The sequence below is a fragment of the Somniosus microcephalus genome, unplaced genomic scaffold, assembly GCF_052327205.1.
Source record: "Somniosus microcephalus isolate GS21.2 unplaced genomic scaffold, FLI_Smic_1.0 unresolved_chr5, whole genome shotgun sequence".
NCBI lineage: Eukaryota > Metazoa > Chordata > Chondrichthyes > Squaliformes > Somniosidae > Somniosus > Somniosus microcephalus.
In genome coordinates, this window is record NW_028225183.1 from 5,802,284 (window position 1) to 5,818,611 (window position 16,328).

Sequence of the window (16,328 nt, forward strand, 5' to 3'; positions counted from 1 at the left end):
GGTAATCTTCTTTGGCAATTACATTATGTAATTTCAGACAGCTTAGTCTCTTGTTTCCGGAGTCGCTATCGCTCTTCTTGTCTTCAGAGCTACTGTCCGTCATCATTTGTACCTTTCTGTACTTTTCCTTATTGATTTTTTTTCTGTCAGTAGATTTTTTATTTCCAGATCGGCATACACGTGCAATGTGTCCCATCTTTCCATCTTGCCTGCATGCTTTGTCCTTGAAACAGCAGTCCCTCTGGTCATGGGTGGATCTGCCACAGCGATAACATCTCTCGAAACCCTGTGTAATTTCATGGCTGCCGAAGTCCTGTGGCTTTTGCTTTATCTCTGCAGCTGCTGTTGCTGCTGCTTTGTATGATACAGCTACACTGAAAGCCTTGTCCAGTGTTAAATCTTTCTCAGAAAGTAGCCTTTTCTGTGTTCCTTCACTTAGGAGACCACAGACGAATTTGTCTCGAAGAGAATCTGCCAGTCCTGCCCCGAATTGGCAATTCTTTGATAGCTTCCTTAATTCGGTGAGGTAATCAGCGTTACTTTCATTCTTGTGCTGATTCCTCTTGAAGAATTTGAATCGCTCTGCTATCAGCAGCGGTGTTGGGTTTAAGTGCTCCTGTAGGGTATCAACAATCTCCTTAAAATTCTTGTCCATCGGTTTGGCTGGAGTGATTAAGTTTCATAACAGCCCGTATGTCCTTGTGCCCATTAGATTTAGAAGTACCGATGCCTTTTTATCATCCTCTACTTCATTCGCTGTGCCATATACCTCCACTCTTTCCATATATTGGTCCAATCCTCTACATCACTATCGAAAGCAGTAATATTGCCAGTCTTAGGCATCCTGAAAAAAATGGCACCTCCCGCGCTTTCCTTTCATCCCTGCTGAGATAAAATGGCACCTCCCGCGCTTTCCCGCTGCTGCCGTTGCTGACAACGCTGTTCTCCGCAGTTTTTATTTATACAGATATTTTTAATAGTTGGAGACTCGTTCCCGTCGGACTCTCTGGGACTTTTCCCTCCCTCTGCTTGGTCCGAACGCCGACCTGCCTTGCAGTGCTGGCCTTCTCCCGAGTGCTCCACCCTCCATCTCTGTTTGCCTCCGCCTTCGCTGCTCGGCCCCGCTGCAGAGCCAGCCGATCGAGTCCCAGCCCACCACCCAGGAAGGATTATTGCAGTACCTGCCACCAGCCTGGCTAGCTGGTGAAGCCACAGTTTCTTTTCTTTTTTTTTCTTCAACTTTCTTCTGAGGAATCGATCTCCTTGAGGTGCTGCCGAATTGCAGGTAAGTCCGTTTCCAATTCGTCGCCACTGTTGTATCCATGTGTTAATGGAAACATGGAATGCAGGAGTTGGTTTAACAGGTATTTACTGAACAAAGTCTGGAGGTGAACTAAAAGATACAAGACAATATACAGGCTTATATAGCCCGAGTGGCCACTACCGGCATTAAAGTACACAGGGGCTCTTAAAGGCACATACACCACAATTTGAGCTGCCTGGGTCCTACGCTCTGGGAGCCCTCCATAATCCTCCCTGCCTCTCTATCACTTTCTCCTCATTTTAAGATGCTACTTAAAACTTATCTTTATTACCAAGCTTTGGTGATCTTTCTGAATATCTCCTTATGTGGCTCGATGTCAAATTATGTTTGATAACGCTCCAGTTATTTTACTACTTTAAATGCGCTGTAGAAATGCAAGTTGTTGTAAATATTGTTTGCACTTTCTCCAATACTTCAATGTCCTTTTTATAGTAAATAAAATATAACTACGCACTGTTCTCTAAGTGTTACATGGCCAGAGTCCTATACAGGTTTAACAGAACTTACAAAGTATTTGCAGGACAGAGGCAGGCCATTCAGCTCCAGATGCACATGTCGGTGTTCATGCTCCACACGAGTCTCCTTCCAGCCTCCTTTATCGATGCCAGTCACAATATCCTTCTGTTCATTTCACCCTCATGTGTTTACTTCGCTTCTGCTTAAATATATCAATTACATTCACACCAACTGCTCCTTGTGGTAGCGAGTTTCACATTCTATCCACTCTCTGAGTAAAGAAGTTTCTGCTGAATTCGCTATTGGATTTATTTATGACATATTGAAATCCCCGAGTCCTGGTCACTCCCGCAAGGTGAAACACCTTCCCTAAGTCTACACTATCAAATCCTTTCATATTCTTAAAGAACTCTATCTGTTCATCCCTCAGTCTTCTCCTCACTAAAGAAATGAGCCCCAGCCTGTTCAATCATTCCTGATAGGTATAACCTCCCAGATCTGGTAACATTCAATAAATCCTTATTCACCTTCTCCAGTGCCTCTATGCCCATTTTATAAGTTGAAGAGAGGAAATGTTTGCAGAATTCCTAGTGCGGTCTAACCAAGGTTCTAAATAAGCTTAACATAACAAACAGAGCTGCCCGGGTAAACCACCGTTTCAGCCTGTTCTTGCCCCACGGAGCTTATTTCTACCATTCTCGATGAAATTTTTTCGCCGCTTGTCCAGTCTCTTCCCACCTACATCCGCGACACTTCCGACACCCTCCGCCACTTTAACATTTTCCAGTTTCCTGGCCCCTATCGTCTGCTTTTCAGCATGGACGTCCAATCCCTCTACAGCTCCATCCCCCATCAGGATGGCCTGAGGGCACTCCGCTTCTTCCTTGAAAAGAGTCCCAAGAAGTCCCCATCCACCACCATCCTACTTCGCCTGGCTGAACTTGTTCTCACATTGAACAACTTCCCCTTTGACTCCACTCACTTCCTCCAAATTAAAGTTGTTGCTCTGGGAATCCGCATGGATCCCAGCTCTTCCTGCCTTTCCGTGGGATAAGTGTAACGTTCGTAATTCCAGTTTTCCTCAGGTCCCCTCCCTCACCAATTTTCCAGTACGTTGATGATGTGGCATTTCCTGCTCTCACCCTGAATTTGAAACTTTCAGTCAATGTGCTTCCCCTTTCCACTCTTCCCTCAACTTCACATGATCAATCTCCGACTCTTCCTTTCCTTTACTCGACTTCTCTGTCTCCATCTCTGGGGATAGGCTATTGATAAACATTCACTATAAGCCCCACTCCCATGGCTTTCTGGACTAAACTTCATCGAAGCCCGCTTCCTGTAAGGACTCTATTCCATTCTCCCAGTTTCTCTGTCTCTGCCGTATCCTCTCAGATCATGCCACCTTCCATACTAGTCCTTCCGACATGTCTTCAGTTTCCTCAGCAGAGGATTTCCCTGTACTGTGGTTGACATGGCCCGTGACCTTGTCTGTTCTATTTCCCGCACTACTGCTCACATCCCTTCCCCTCAACCCCTGGAACCGCGATCATGTTCCACTTGTCCTCACCTTTCACTGCATCAGCCTTCACCACCAAACACATCTTCCCTTCATCTCCCCTTTCAGCCTTCAGAAGGGATCGCTCCCTCTGCGACACCCATCCCATTGTCCAGGGCCCCAAACACTCCTTCCAAGTGAAACAGCGATTTACTTGTACTTCTTGCAATTTAGGATACTGTATTCACTGCTCACGATGCTGTCTCCTCTACATCGGGGAGATCAAACGCAGATTGGGTGACCGCTTTTCAGAACAGCTCCGTTCATTCCGTAAGGGGAACCAAAGTTTCCGATCGCCTGACTCTTTAATTCTCCCCTCCATTCACACTCTGGCCTCTACATCCTCGCGTCTTACACAGTTCCAAGGAAGTTCACTGTAAGCTCGAGGAACAGCACCTCATATTTCTAATGCATTCCCACTAATTAAAAAAGGTGTTAGAGAGAAAATGGTGAATTATAGACCGGTAAGCCTGAGATCGGTAGTGGGGAAAATGCTAGAGTCCATTATAAAAGATGTAATAGCAGAGCAATTGGAAAACAGTGACAGGACCTGACAAAGTCAACATTGATTTACGAAAGGTAAATTATGCTTGCCAATCAACTCGAATTTTTGGAGGATGTAACTGGTACAATTGAAAAGGGAGAACCAGTGGAGGTGGTGTATTTGGACATTCAGAAAGCTTTCAATATGGTCCTGCATAAGAGATTGGCATGCAAATTTGAAACACATGGAATTGGTGGTAAGGTATTGATTTGGATAGAGAACTGGTTGGCGGACAGGAAGCAAAGAGTTGGAATAAACGGGTCTTTTTCCAAGTGCCAGGCAGTGACTAGTGGGGTACCGCAGGGATCGGTATTAGGACCCCAGGTATGCACAATATATACCAATGATCTAGACAAGGGAAATGGATGTAATATCGCCAACTTTGCAGGCGACACAAAGCTGGGTGTGCGTGTGTGCTGTGAGGATGGTGCAGATAAACTCCAGTATGATTTGGACAGATTGGGTGATGGGGCAGATGCATGACAGATGCAGTATAAGGCGGAAAAATGCGAGGTTATCCACTTTGGTGACAAAAACAGGAAGGCAGATTATTATCTGAACGACAATAGATTGGGAAAAGGGGAAGTGCAATGAGTCCTGGGTGTCCTTGTGCACCAGCCGCTGAAGGTAAGCATGCAGGTGCAGCAGTCGGTTAAGAAGGCAAATGGTATGATGGACTTCATAGCGAGAGGATTCGAAAAAAGGAGCAAGGATGTCTTGCTGCAATTTTACAGGGCCTTGGTGAGGCCACACCTTGGGTATTGTGTGCAGTTTTGGTCGCCTTATCTGAGGAAGGATGTTCTTACCATGGAGGGAGTGCAGCGAAGATTCACCAGCCTGATACCTGGGATGGCAGCAATGATGTATGAAGAGAGATTTAGTCGATTAGGCTTATATTCGCTAGAGTTTAGATGAACGAGAGGGGATCTCATTGATACTTATAAAATTCTAACAGGCTAGACATACCTGATGCAGGCAGGATGTTTCCGATAGTGGGGGAGTCCAGAACAAGGGGTCACAGTCTAAGGGTAAGGGGTAAGCCATTTAGGACTGAGATGAGGAGGAATTTCATCACCCGGAGATTGGTGAACCTGTGGAATTCTCTACCACAGAAGGAAGTTGAGGCCAATTGATTAAATATATTTAAGAAGGATTAAGATATATTTGTTAAGGCTAAAGGGATCAAGGGATATGGGGAGAAAGCAGGGACAGGGTGTTATAAATCTCATCATCGAGAAACTACCTATGAAATAACACTGGACGGCCAGCTGGTGGCGCCGTCCAAGGAGTATAAATACTCGGGCATTGGCCCCAGCTTATCTGGGACATTTTGTAAAGACAAGAAGCTAGTGGATGCAACTATACCTCCATGTTCTGAAAAAGTTGATTAAAGCCTTGCTTTATGCTCAAACCAAGTGCGTAGTGAGTTTTATTACGTCAATTTAATCAACTTAATATCGACTCCGCACTTTGGGTGATTTCGGGAAAAGCCAGCTACAACTCGAACCATAGAAGGGAACTCAGACAAGTAATCGATCCATCATGGAGAAAGTACTCAGCGCTGCTCGTCGTGACCTGGACCCAAATCCACTTATAGCTGCTAAGGTATGCAAACACTGGTATCCTACCTTTAGCAACTTTGTCAGGTTGCTAATTATGTATCCCCTCATGTGTTTGATTATATTGATGACTGTGTAGACTATGACGCCACTATCCAAATACTACAGCAGCTATATGTCAATCACCAAATGACATTTTTTCTTGGCATATACTGGCCACAACTCGACAACAACCCGGGGAATCACTTGACGAATTCCTTCAGAAACTTCGCAGGCTCAGCAAGGATTGTAATCTTAAAGCTGTTACAGCTGAGCAGTACCAGGAGGAGTTAGTTCATGATTCCTTTATTAATGGGATTACATCTCCCTTCAAACATCAGTGTCTGTTGGAGAATAAAACCCTCAAGTTACAGGCTGCCTATGACCAGGCATGTTCTCTGGACTTAGCAAAGAGGAATGAAGACACATATATTTTGCCACGTGTACGGGCTGCTGCTATCTCTTTTAGTGACTCTTTCAATAGGCCTCGGGCAGAAGCCCTCACGGATGATAACTCCAACCCGGCTGATGACAACCCTACCCTAGAAACCTACACTGATGATGACCGCATCCTAGCGGCATCTTCGCAATCTGAAAGGAAGTGTTTTTTCTGTGGAGGAGCATTCCATTATAGGAAATTTTGAACTTATTCTAACAAGACCTGCAATCCTTGCAGCAAGAAAGGTCACTTTTCTAAGGTATGCCAGTCAAGAGCCGCTGTTAGTAAGAAAGGCCACATTTCTAAGGTATACCGGTCGATAGCTCCTGTTAGTTTTGCAGCTACTATCTATAAAACAGATCCTCCCCCAAGATCCACTACTAAGGTTACAGCTGCAATCTATAAAACTACTCCTCCCCCAAGAACCACCGCTAACGTTACAGCTGCCAAGGGTAAAACTGCCCCTCTTCCCATCACAGCTGTTTTTCCCCAAAGTATGTCCCATGCAGCCATGAAGGTTTCGATAAATGGGCGCATTTTGAGTGCACTAATCGACTCATGCAGCACTGACTTCCTTAGTGAGCGGGCGGTCAGTAAGATAAAACTGTGTATTTACCCCGCGGACAGGGAAATTGCAATGGCGCTGATAACAGTGACCACCAATTCTTCCGGCTTTTGTCTTGTCGACCTTATTCTCCATGGCCACACTTATTCCTCCACCCAGCTTGGGGTGCTCAAGAACATATGCAGTGCTGTGCTCCTGGGCCAGGATTTCCAGAAACAACACAAAAGACCCACTTTCGAGTTTGGAGGGTCAAAGCCGGAGCTTACAATTTCTAAAGTACCATTTTGTGCACTTTTGGCGGCTTTGCTCGACGAGCCCTCCTTGTTTGCCAATCTTTCGTCCCGATGTAAACCTATAGTCACTAAATCACGACGTTTCAGCCAAGATGATCGAGCCTTTATTGAGGCAGAAATCTCTCGCCTTCTAGCTGACTGTATCATTGAGCCATGTTCATCTTCCTGGCGGGCTCAAGTCATCATTGTTAAAAATCATCTGAAGCAACACAAGAAACGTCTTTGCATCGATTACTCGCAAACTATTAACCAGTATACAGACCTGGATGCCTACCCACTACCATGCATCGATGACATGGTCAACATCCTTGCAAGCTACAAGGTATTTTCAACTTTTGATTTAAAGAGCGCATATCATCATGTACCTTTAAAGGACTCTGACAAAAAGTATACGCCCTTTGAGGCCAACGGTCGCCTTTACCAGTTTTTTCACCATCCATTTGGAGTCACCAATGGGGTGGCCATCTTTCAACGGGCAATGGATAGGCTAGTCAAATAGGAGAACCTAATGGACACTTTTCAATATCTGGATAATAAAATCATTGCTGGTCATGACAAGAAGGAGTATGATGACAATCTGCAGAATTTATTTGATCTTCTACGTCGTCGCAACTTAACCTTAAATTAGTCCAAATCTGTGAAATCAGTACCATCAGTCAACATCCTGGGCTGTTGCGTGGGCATCAGTGTCATCAAACCGGTTCTGGAGTGACTTTCTCCACTTCAGGGGCTCCCTCCCCCTACGAATCTCGGCTCTCTTCATCGGGCTCTCGGTATGTTCGCCTATTATGCAAAATGGATACCCCACTTCTCCGATAAGGTCCAGCCCTTTCTTCATGCAAAGTTATTTCCATTGGAGACAACGGCTATTTCAGCTTTGAACCTCCTCAAGCGACAACTGGAAAAAGCAACGCTACATTCCATTGATGAAAATCTTCCTTTCATGGTCGAGTGCGATGCATCAGATGTGGTGATCTCTGCTACCTTAATTCAAGGTGGTTGACCCGTTCCATTTCTGTCCAGAACTTTGCAGGGTAGCGAGCTCCATTATCCTCCTGTCGTGAAGGAGGCTATGGCCATCATCAAAGCTGTACATAAATGGAGTCATAAGAACATAAGAAATAGGAGCAGGAGTAGGCCAATCGGCCCCTCGAGCCTGCTCCACCATTCAATAAGATGATGGCTGATCTGATCCTTACCTCAAATCTACTATCACTCTACATCCCACCCGAACCCATGTGATCTCCTGGGAGAGGCGAAAAACCAGATAAAAAACCCAATGGCCAATTTGGGAGAATAAATCTGGGAAATTCCTCTCGGACCCATCTAGGCGATCGAAAATCGTCCAGGAGATCACTCTGTCCCTACATTTTCTACAGTGCTTACCTTCTGTAAAAGGTGAACTCCACCCCAGCGAGGAACAGGAATAGAACCATCTCCTGAAATCTAACACATAATTAGAACACATGAAGTAGGAGCAGAACCAGGCTACACGGCCCCTGGTCCCGCTCTGCTACCCACAGGGCCATGACCATTCCGAAGCGAGACTCATGTCCAATTTCCCACCTGATCCCCATAACCGCTAATTACCTTTACTTCTCAGAAACTGTCTATTTCTGTTTTAAATTTATTTAATGATGTAGCTTCCACAGCTTTCTGGGGCAGCAAATTCCACAGACCTACTATCCTCTGAGTGAAGAAGTTTCTCCTCATCTAAGTTTTGAAAGAGCAGCCCCTTATTCTATGATTATGCTCCCTAGTTCTAGTTTCACCCATCATTGGGAACATCATCACCGCATCCACCCGATAAAGCCCCTTCACAATCTTATATGTTTCAATAAGATTGCCTCTCATTCTTCTCGCTCATCGCCATTTCACACATAACCAATCAGCGCTCTGTGGCCTATAAGCTGGATAACCGGAAATTCACGAAGATCAAGAATAACAAAATACAACACTGGAGGGTGGAATTCACCGCCTTTGGCTACACCATACATTATCGACCCAGCAAAGAGAATGTGAACCCGGATAACCTCACGTGGGCATTCTGCTCTCTATGTAAACTTCGACTCTTGCAGATCTTCAAACTGATTTATGCCATCCTGGCATTACCCGTATGTTGCACTTTGTGTGATCTAAAAATCTCCCATTTTTTACCGAATATTTCAAAAGAACATGCTCCTCCTGCAGAATTTGTACGGAATTAAAACTGCAATTCTTCCATCCATTGGATGGCTCGCTCAAACACGCTGTGCCGCCTATGCAGCGACTCAGCATTGATTGTTAATTGCCATTGCCTTCCTCAACGCGAAACACCTACTTACTTACTATAGTGGATGAATATTCACACTTTCACTTTGCTTTCCCCTGTCCCAATATGCTTATTTCCACAGTGATCAAATGCATGGATCAAGTCTTTTCCCTCTGCGGTATGGCCAATTTCATCCACTCTGATGGGATCCCTCCTTCATGTCAAGCGAACTCAAAAGTTATCTCTCCCAACAGGGAAACGCCACAAGTAAAATGACACTTTACCATCCCATTATAGTGGACAGGTTGAGAAATACAATGCGATCATTTGGAATGCTATTTTTCTTGCACTGAGGTCATGCAACCTACCAGACCAGCAGTGGGAAACTATGCTACCTGACGGTTGCATCCCATCAGGTCTCTTCTTTCTACATCCACCAATGTCACACCTCATGAGCGATTATTCAGCTTCCAGCATCGCTCCACTCATACGACAACCCTACCATCATGGCTGGCAGCTCCCGGCCCCGTGCTGCTCTGAAGATTCGTCTGATCTTCTGAAAACGACCCCCTCGTCAATGAGGTAGCACTCACGGACGTCAATCCCACGTACACACACCGCGCAGTACACTGATGGCCGGCAGTCCACCATTTCATTCTGGGACCTGTCTCCCTGTCCAGCCGTTTCCACTGACCCAACAGATAGAGGGACCCACGGTGATGATGCCGCTACTCAGTGCTACCTCATAGATGACACCCTAACTGTGACCTCGCGAGATCTGCCGGCTGCCCCAGCGGATCCACTCGGGGACACGAGCGCTCCCTGTGGGATGGCCACCTGAGGCCAGGATGGTGGTCAATCCCCAGCTATAAAACAGGATGAAGCCAGCTCTGTGCCTGTGGGGATCCACACCCAGCGACCTGAGCTCCCCAGCCTCCCTCAGGCCGATCAGGGCAACACGGGCCCTGTCGATCCACTAGACTGGATCAAGTAGCCCAGCGAACAAGATACGGTCTGGGCAGACGTGCCTTCTAGCCATAAACAAAGATCTAATAGACTGCGGCTATTTGTGGTCCACCTAATCCGTTAAGAGGAAGTCCTCGACTTCCAAATTATTTAGGCAGGAAGAATGTTTTAAATTTCATCATCATAAAGAAACTGCTCATGAAAAAACGCTGGGTAGCCAGCTGGTAGCGCCGTCCAAGGAGTATATATACTCGGGCGTGGGCCCAGTTTTCAGTGACATTTTGTCAGACAGGAACTAGTGAAGTACAACTAGACCTCCATGTTGTGGAAAAAATTGATTAAAGCCTTGCTTTATACTCAAAGCAAGTGTGTAGTGGTTTTTATTATGTCAGTATTGCAGTGATATTCCGTTGCAATTTTCTTTTGCATTGCAAAAGACGATGATATTGCGAGGTTATATTCCACTGCAATTTCCTATTACGTTGCAAATGACTATTGAATTGCAAAGTCATATTCCATTGGAAAGTCCTGTTGCATTGCAAATTACTATTATATTGCAAAGTGATATTTCATTGCAATGTTCTATTGCATTGCAAATGATGATTATATTGCAAAGCGATGTTCCATAAAAATGTGCAAGTGCATTGCAAATGACTACTATATTGCTAAGCGCTGTTCCATTGCAATGTTCTATTGCTTTGCTAATTATTATTGACTGGCATACCTCAGAAAACTGACATTTCTTGCTGCAATGAGTGCAGGTTGCATTAAGAGCAGGAAAAAAATGTCCTGCAATGGAATGCACCTCCAGAGAAGAAACACTTCCTTCCAGATTGCCAAGATGCCGCTAGGCTGGGGTCATCATCAATGAAGGCTTCTAGGGTAGGGTTGTCATCCGCTAGGTTAGAGTCATCATCAGTGAGGACTTCCGCCCGAGACCTATCGACGGAATATTTAAAAGTGATAGCAGCAGCCTTTGCACGAAATAAAAGTTAGGCATCTGCATTCCTGTTTGCTAAGTCCAGGGAACATGCCTGGTCATCGGCAGCATTTAACTCGAGTGTTTTAATCTCCAACTGATGCTGGCATATGAAGGGAGACGCCATCCCATTAATAAAATAATCACGAATTAACTCCTCCTGCTACTGCTCTGCTGTGACAGCTTTAAGATTAAAATCCTTGCTGAGCCTGCAAAATTTCTGAAGGAATTCGTCAATGACTCCCCGGGTTGTTGTCGAGTTGTGGCCAGTTGCTGCCAAGCAAAATTTCGTTTGGGGCCTTAACATATAGTCGCTGTAATATTAGGATAACGGATTCACAGTTTACACAGTCTTCGATAAAATCAATCATGCAAGGAGATACATAATTGGCAATGTCTCTAATTTATCAGGAACATTCTCACCACACACCCTGAGGAAGTTACTGATGGTACGATACCAAAGTTTTCATACCTTAGCAGTTTTAGGTGAATTCAGGTCCAGGTTAAGATGGGCAGGTCTGAGTAGTTTCTCCATGATGGATTGATTATTATGCCGGAGTCCCCTTCTGCAGTTGAATTCGTAGCTGGCTGTTCCAGATCATTCACAACATGGAGTCGATAACAAGTTGATTAAATTGACATAATAAAACTCACTACACAATTGGTTTGAGCATAAAGCAAGGCTTTAATCAACTTTGATCAGAACATGGAGGTCAATTGTACTTCAACAGTTCTTGTCTTGGAAAATGTCACTGGGCAAGCTGGGCCCATGTCCAATTATTTATACTGCTTGGACAGGGCCCCCAGCTGGCCATCCAGCGTTATTTCATCAGTAGCTTCTTTATGATGATGAGATTTATAAAAAATAATATCATCATTTGCAATGCACAAGAACATTGCAAGCAATATCAATTTGCCATTTATTAGTCTTGCAATTCAATGGAACATTGCAATAGATTAATAGAGCATTGCAATGGAAGTTCGCTTTGCAATATGATCGTCATTTGCAATGGAACATCATTTTGCAATATAGTAGTCATTTGCAATGCAATAGAACATTGCATGGAACATCAACTGTTAATAATATTTTCTTTTGCAATGGAATGGCAAATTGCAATATAATATCGCTGCAATATAAACGTCATTTGCCAGGCAACAGAAAATTGCAATGGAACATCACTTTTCAATATAGTAGTCATTTGCAATTGCACATTGCAAAGAAATATCACTGCAACATAATCGTCATTTGCATTGCAATAGAACATTGCAATGGAATATCGCTTTGCACTATAATAGTCATTTGCAATGCAATAACACGTTGCAATCGATTATTGCCTTGCAGTGTGATCGTCATTTGCACTGCAATAGAACATTGTGAAGGAATATCACTTTGCAATATAATAGTCATTTGCAATGCTAAAGAACATTGCATTGGAATATTAACTTTCAATATTATATTCATTTGCAATGCACAAGCTCATTGCAACGGCATATCGGTTTGCATTATGATCACCATCTGCATTGCAATAGGACATTGCAATGGAATATCATTTGCAAGATCATAGTATTTTGCACTGCTATAGAACATTGCAATGGAATATCAGATTGCGATATAATAATTATTTGCAATTCAATAGAACATTGCAATGGAACATTGCTTAGCAATATAGTAGTCATTTGCAATGCAATTGCACGTTGCATTTGGACTATCGTTTTGTAATATGAACATCATTTGCAATGCAATAGAATATTGCAATGAAATAACACTTTGCAATTTAATAGTCATTGCCAATGCAATAAAACATTGCAGCAGATTATTTCTTTGCAATATAACAGTCATTGCAATGCAATGGAAAACAGCAATGGAAATTAAGCTCACAATATAATAGTCATTTGAAAAGCAATGGAACATTGCAATGGAAATCGCTTTGTAATATGAAAGTAATTTTCAATGCAATAGAAAATTGCAATGAAATATAGTTTTGCAATATAATAGTCATTTGCAATAAAACAGTGTATTGCAATGGAATATCGCTTTGCACTATAATAGTCATTTGCAAAATACTAGAACATTGCAGTGAAATGTTACCTCGCAATATAATACGCATTGCAATGCAATGGGACAATGCAATAGAATATCAGTTTAAATATAATCGACATTTGCAATGCAACATCAAATTGCAATGGAATATAACTTTGCAATATAATAGTCTTTGCAATGCAGTGGAACATCAGTTTGCAATAGCACATTGCAGTGGAATATCACGTTTCTATATAATAACCATTTGCAGTGTAATAGAGCATTGCAATGGAATACCTCTGCAATATAATCGACATTTGCCATGCAATGGAACATTGCAATGGAATAGCGATTTGCAATATAAAAGTAATTGCATTGAAATAGAAAATTGCAATAGAATATCAGTTTACAATGTTATCGTCATTTGCAATGCAAAATAACATTGCAATGGAATGTAATTTTGCAAGGTAATAGTTATTGCAATGCAAAGGAACATTGCAATGGCATATCAGTTTGCAATATACTATTCATATGCATTGCAACAGAACATTGCAATGGAATATCACTGCAATATCATCGTTATTTGCAATGCAATAGAACATTGCAATGGTGTAACACTTTGCAATATACAGGTCATTGCAATGAAATGGAACATTGCAATGAAGTATCAGTTTGCAACATAATCATCATTTGCAATGCAATAGAACATTGCAATGGCATATCGCTTTGCAATATGATGGTCATTTGCAATGCAATAGGACATTGTAATGGACTATTACCTTGCAATATAATACTCATTAGCAATAAAATGACAAATTGCAATGTAATATCGATTTGCAATATGATTGTAATTTGCAATGCAATATGACTTTGCAAAGGAACCTCACTGAGCATTGTAGTAGTCATTTGCAATGCAATTGCACATGGCAATGGAATATTACTGCAATGTAATCGTCATTTGCAAAGCAATAGAAAATTGCAGCGGAATATCATTTGGCAATATAATACTCGTTAGCAATGCAATCCCACATTGCAATGGAATATCACTTTGCAATATAAGTCATTTGCAATGAAGTAGAACATTGCAAAGAAGTATCCCTTTGCAATATAAAACATTTGCAGTGCAATGCCGCATTGCAATGCAACATCACTGCAATGTAATCGTCATTTGCAACGCAATAGAAAATTGCAGTGGAATATCACTTTGCAATATAATACTCATTTGCAATGCAGAGCACAATTCAATGGAATATCATATTTCAACATAATTAATTTGCAATGCAATACCACATTGCAATGGACTACCACTTTGCAATATGACAGTCAGTTGCAATGCAATAGCACTTTGCAATGGAATATCACTTTCCAATATAATTCATTTGCAATACAGTGCCACATTGCAATGGAATATCACTTTACAATATAAAAGCCCTTTGCAATGCAATAGAACATTGCAATGGAATATCACTTTGCAATATAGTGTTCATTTTCAGTGTCATTGCGCATTGCAGTGGCATTTCACTGCAATATAACAGTCATTGGCAATGAAATATAACATAGCAATGGATTATTAACTTGCAATATTATGTTCATTTGCACTGCAATAGCACGTTGCAATGGAATATCATTTTGCAATATGATCGTCATTTGCAAAGCAATAGGACATTGCAATGGAATATCACTTTGCAATAAAATAGTCATTGCAATGCTATTGAACATTGCAACAGAATATTACATTGTAACAGAACAGTCATTTCAATGCAATGGAACACTGCAATGGAATATCAGTGGGCAACATAATAATGATTTGAAATACAATAGCACATTGCAATGGAATATCAATTTGCAATACAATAGTCATTTGCACTGCAATACGACATTGCATTGGACTATTAACTTCCAATTTAAAAGTCATATGCAATAAAAAAGCCCGTTGAAATGGAATGTTGCTTTGCAATACGATCGTCCTTTGCAATGCAATAGAACATTGCAATGAAATATTGCTTTGCAATATAATAGTCATTTGCAATGCAACAGCACATTGAAGTGGAATATCACTGCAGTTTAATCGTCCTTTGCAATGCAACAGAACATTGCAGTGGAATATCACGTTGCAACATACCAATCATTTGTAAGTGAAATCACAATTGCAATGGAATATGACTGCATATAATCGTCATTTGCAATGCAATAGAACATTACAATAGAATATCACCTTGCAATATCATAGTCAGTGACTTAAAAAAACTCAAAACACACTTTGTGTGAGCATAATGCAAGGCTTTAATCAAATTATTTCAGAAAATGGAGGTCCAGTTGTACTTCCCTAGTTACTTATCTTACAAAATGTCCCTGTCAAGCTGAGCCCACGCCCGGGTATTTATACACATTCAACGGCGCCACCAGCTGGCCACCCAGCCTTATTTCACGAGCAGTTTCTTGAGGAATTATGAGATTTATAACATTCAGTTGCAATGCAATAGCACATACCAATGGAATATTGACTTGCAATTTGATCATCATTTGCAATGCAATTGGGCAGCACGGTGGCATAGTGGTTAGCATTGTTGCCTGACAACGCCAGGGACCCGGGTTCGAATCCGGCCTCGGGCGACTGTCTGTGTGGAGTTTGCACATTCTCCTCGTGTTTGCGTGGGTTTCCTCCGGGTGCTCCGGTTTCCTCCCACAGTCCAAAAATGTGCGAGTTAGGTTGATTGGCTATGATAAATTGACCCTTAGTGTTAGGGGGATTAAATACGTGGGGTTACGGGGATAGGGTGGGATATGTGTTGGTGTAGGGGTTACGGGGATCGGGTGGGATATGTGTCGGTGCAGGCTCGATGGGCCGAAATGGCCTCTATCTGCACTGTGGGGATTCTGTGATTCTGTGATTGCAATGGAATATCACTTTGCATTTTAGTAGCAATTTGCATTTTAATTGCACATTGAAATGGAATATCAGTGCAGTATAATCGACATTTGCAATGCAGTAGAACATTGCAATGTAATATCACTTTGCAATATAACAGTCATTTGCAATGCAATAGAACATTGCAATGAAATATCACATGGCAATATATTAGTCATTTGCCAAGCAATTGTACATTGCAATGGAATATCACTGCAAAATCATCGTAATTTTCAATATAATGGAACATTGCAATGGAATATTGCATTGCAATGTGATTGTCATTTGCAAAGCAAAAGAACTTTGCAAAGGAATATCACTTTGCAATATAATAGTCATTTGCTATGAAATAGAACATTGAATTGCAATTGAATATTGCAATGGAATATCAATTTGCAATACTATAGCCATTTGGAGTGCAGTAGCACAT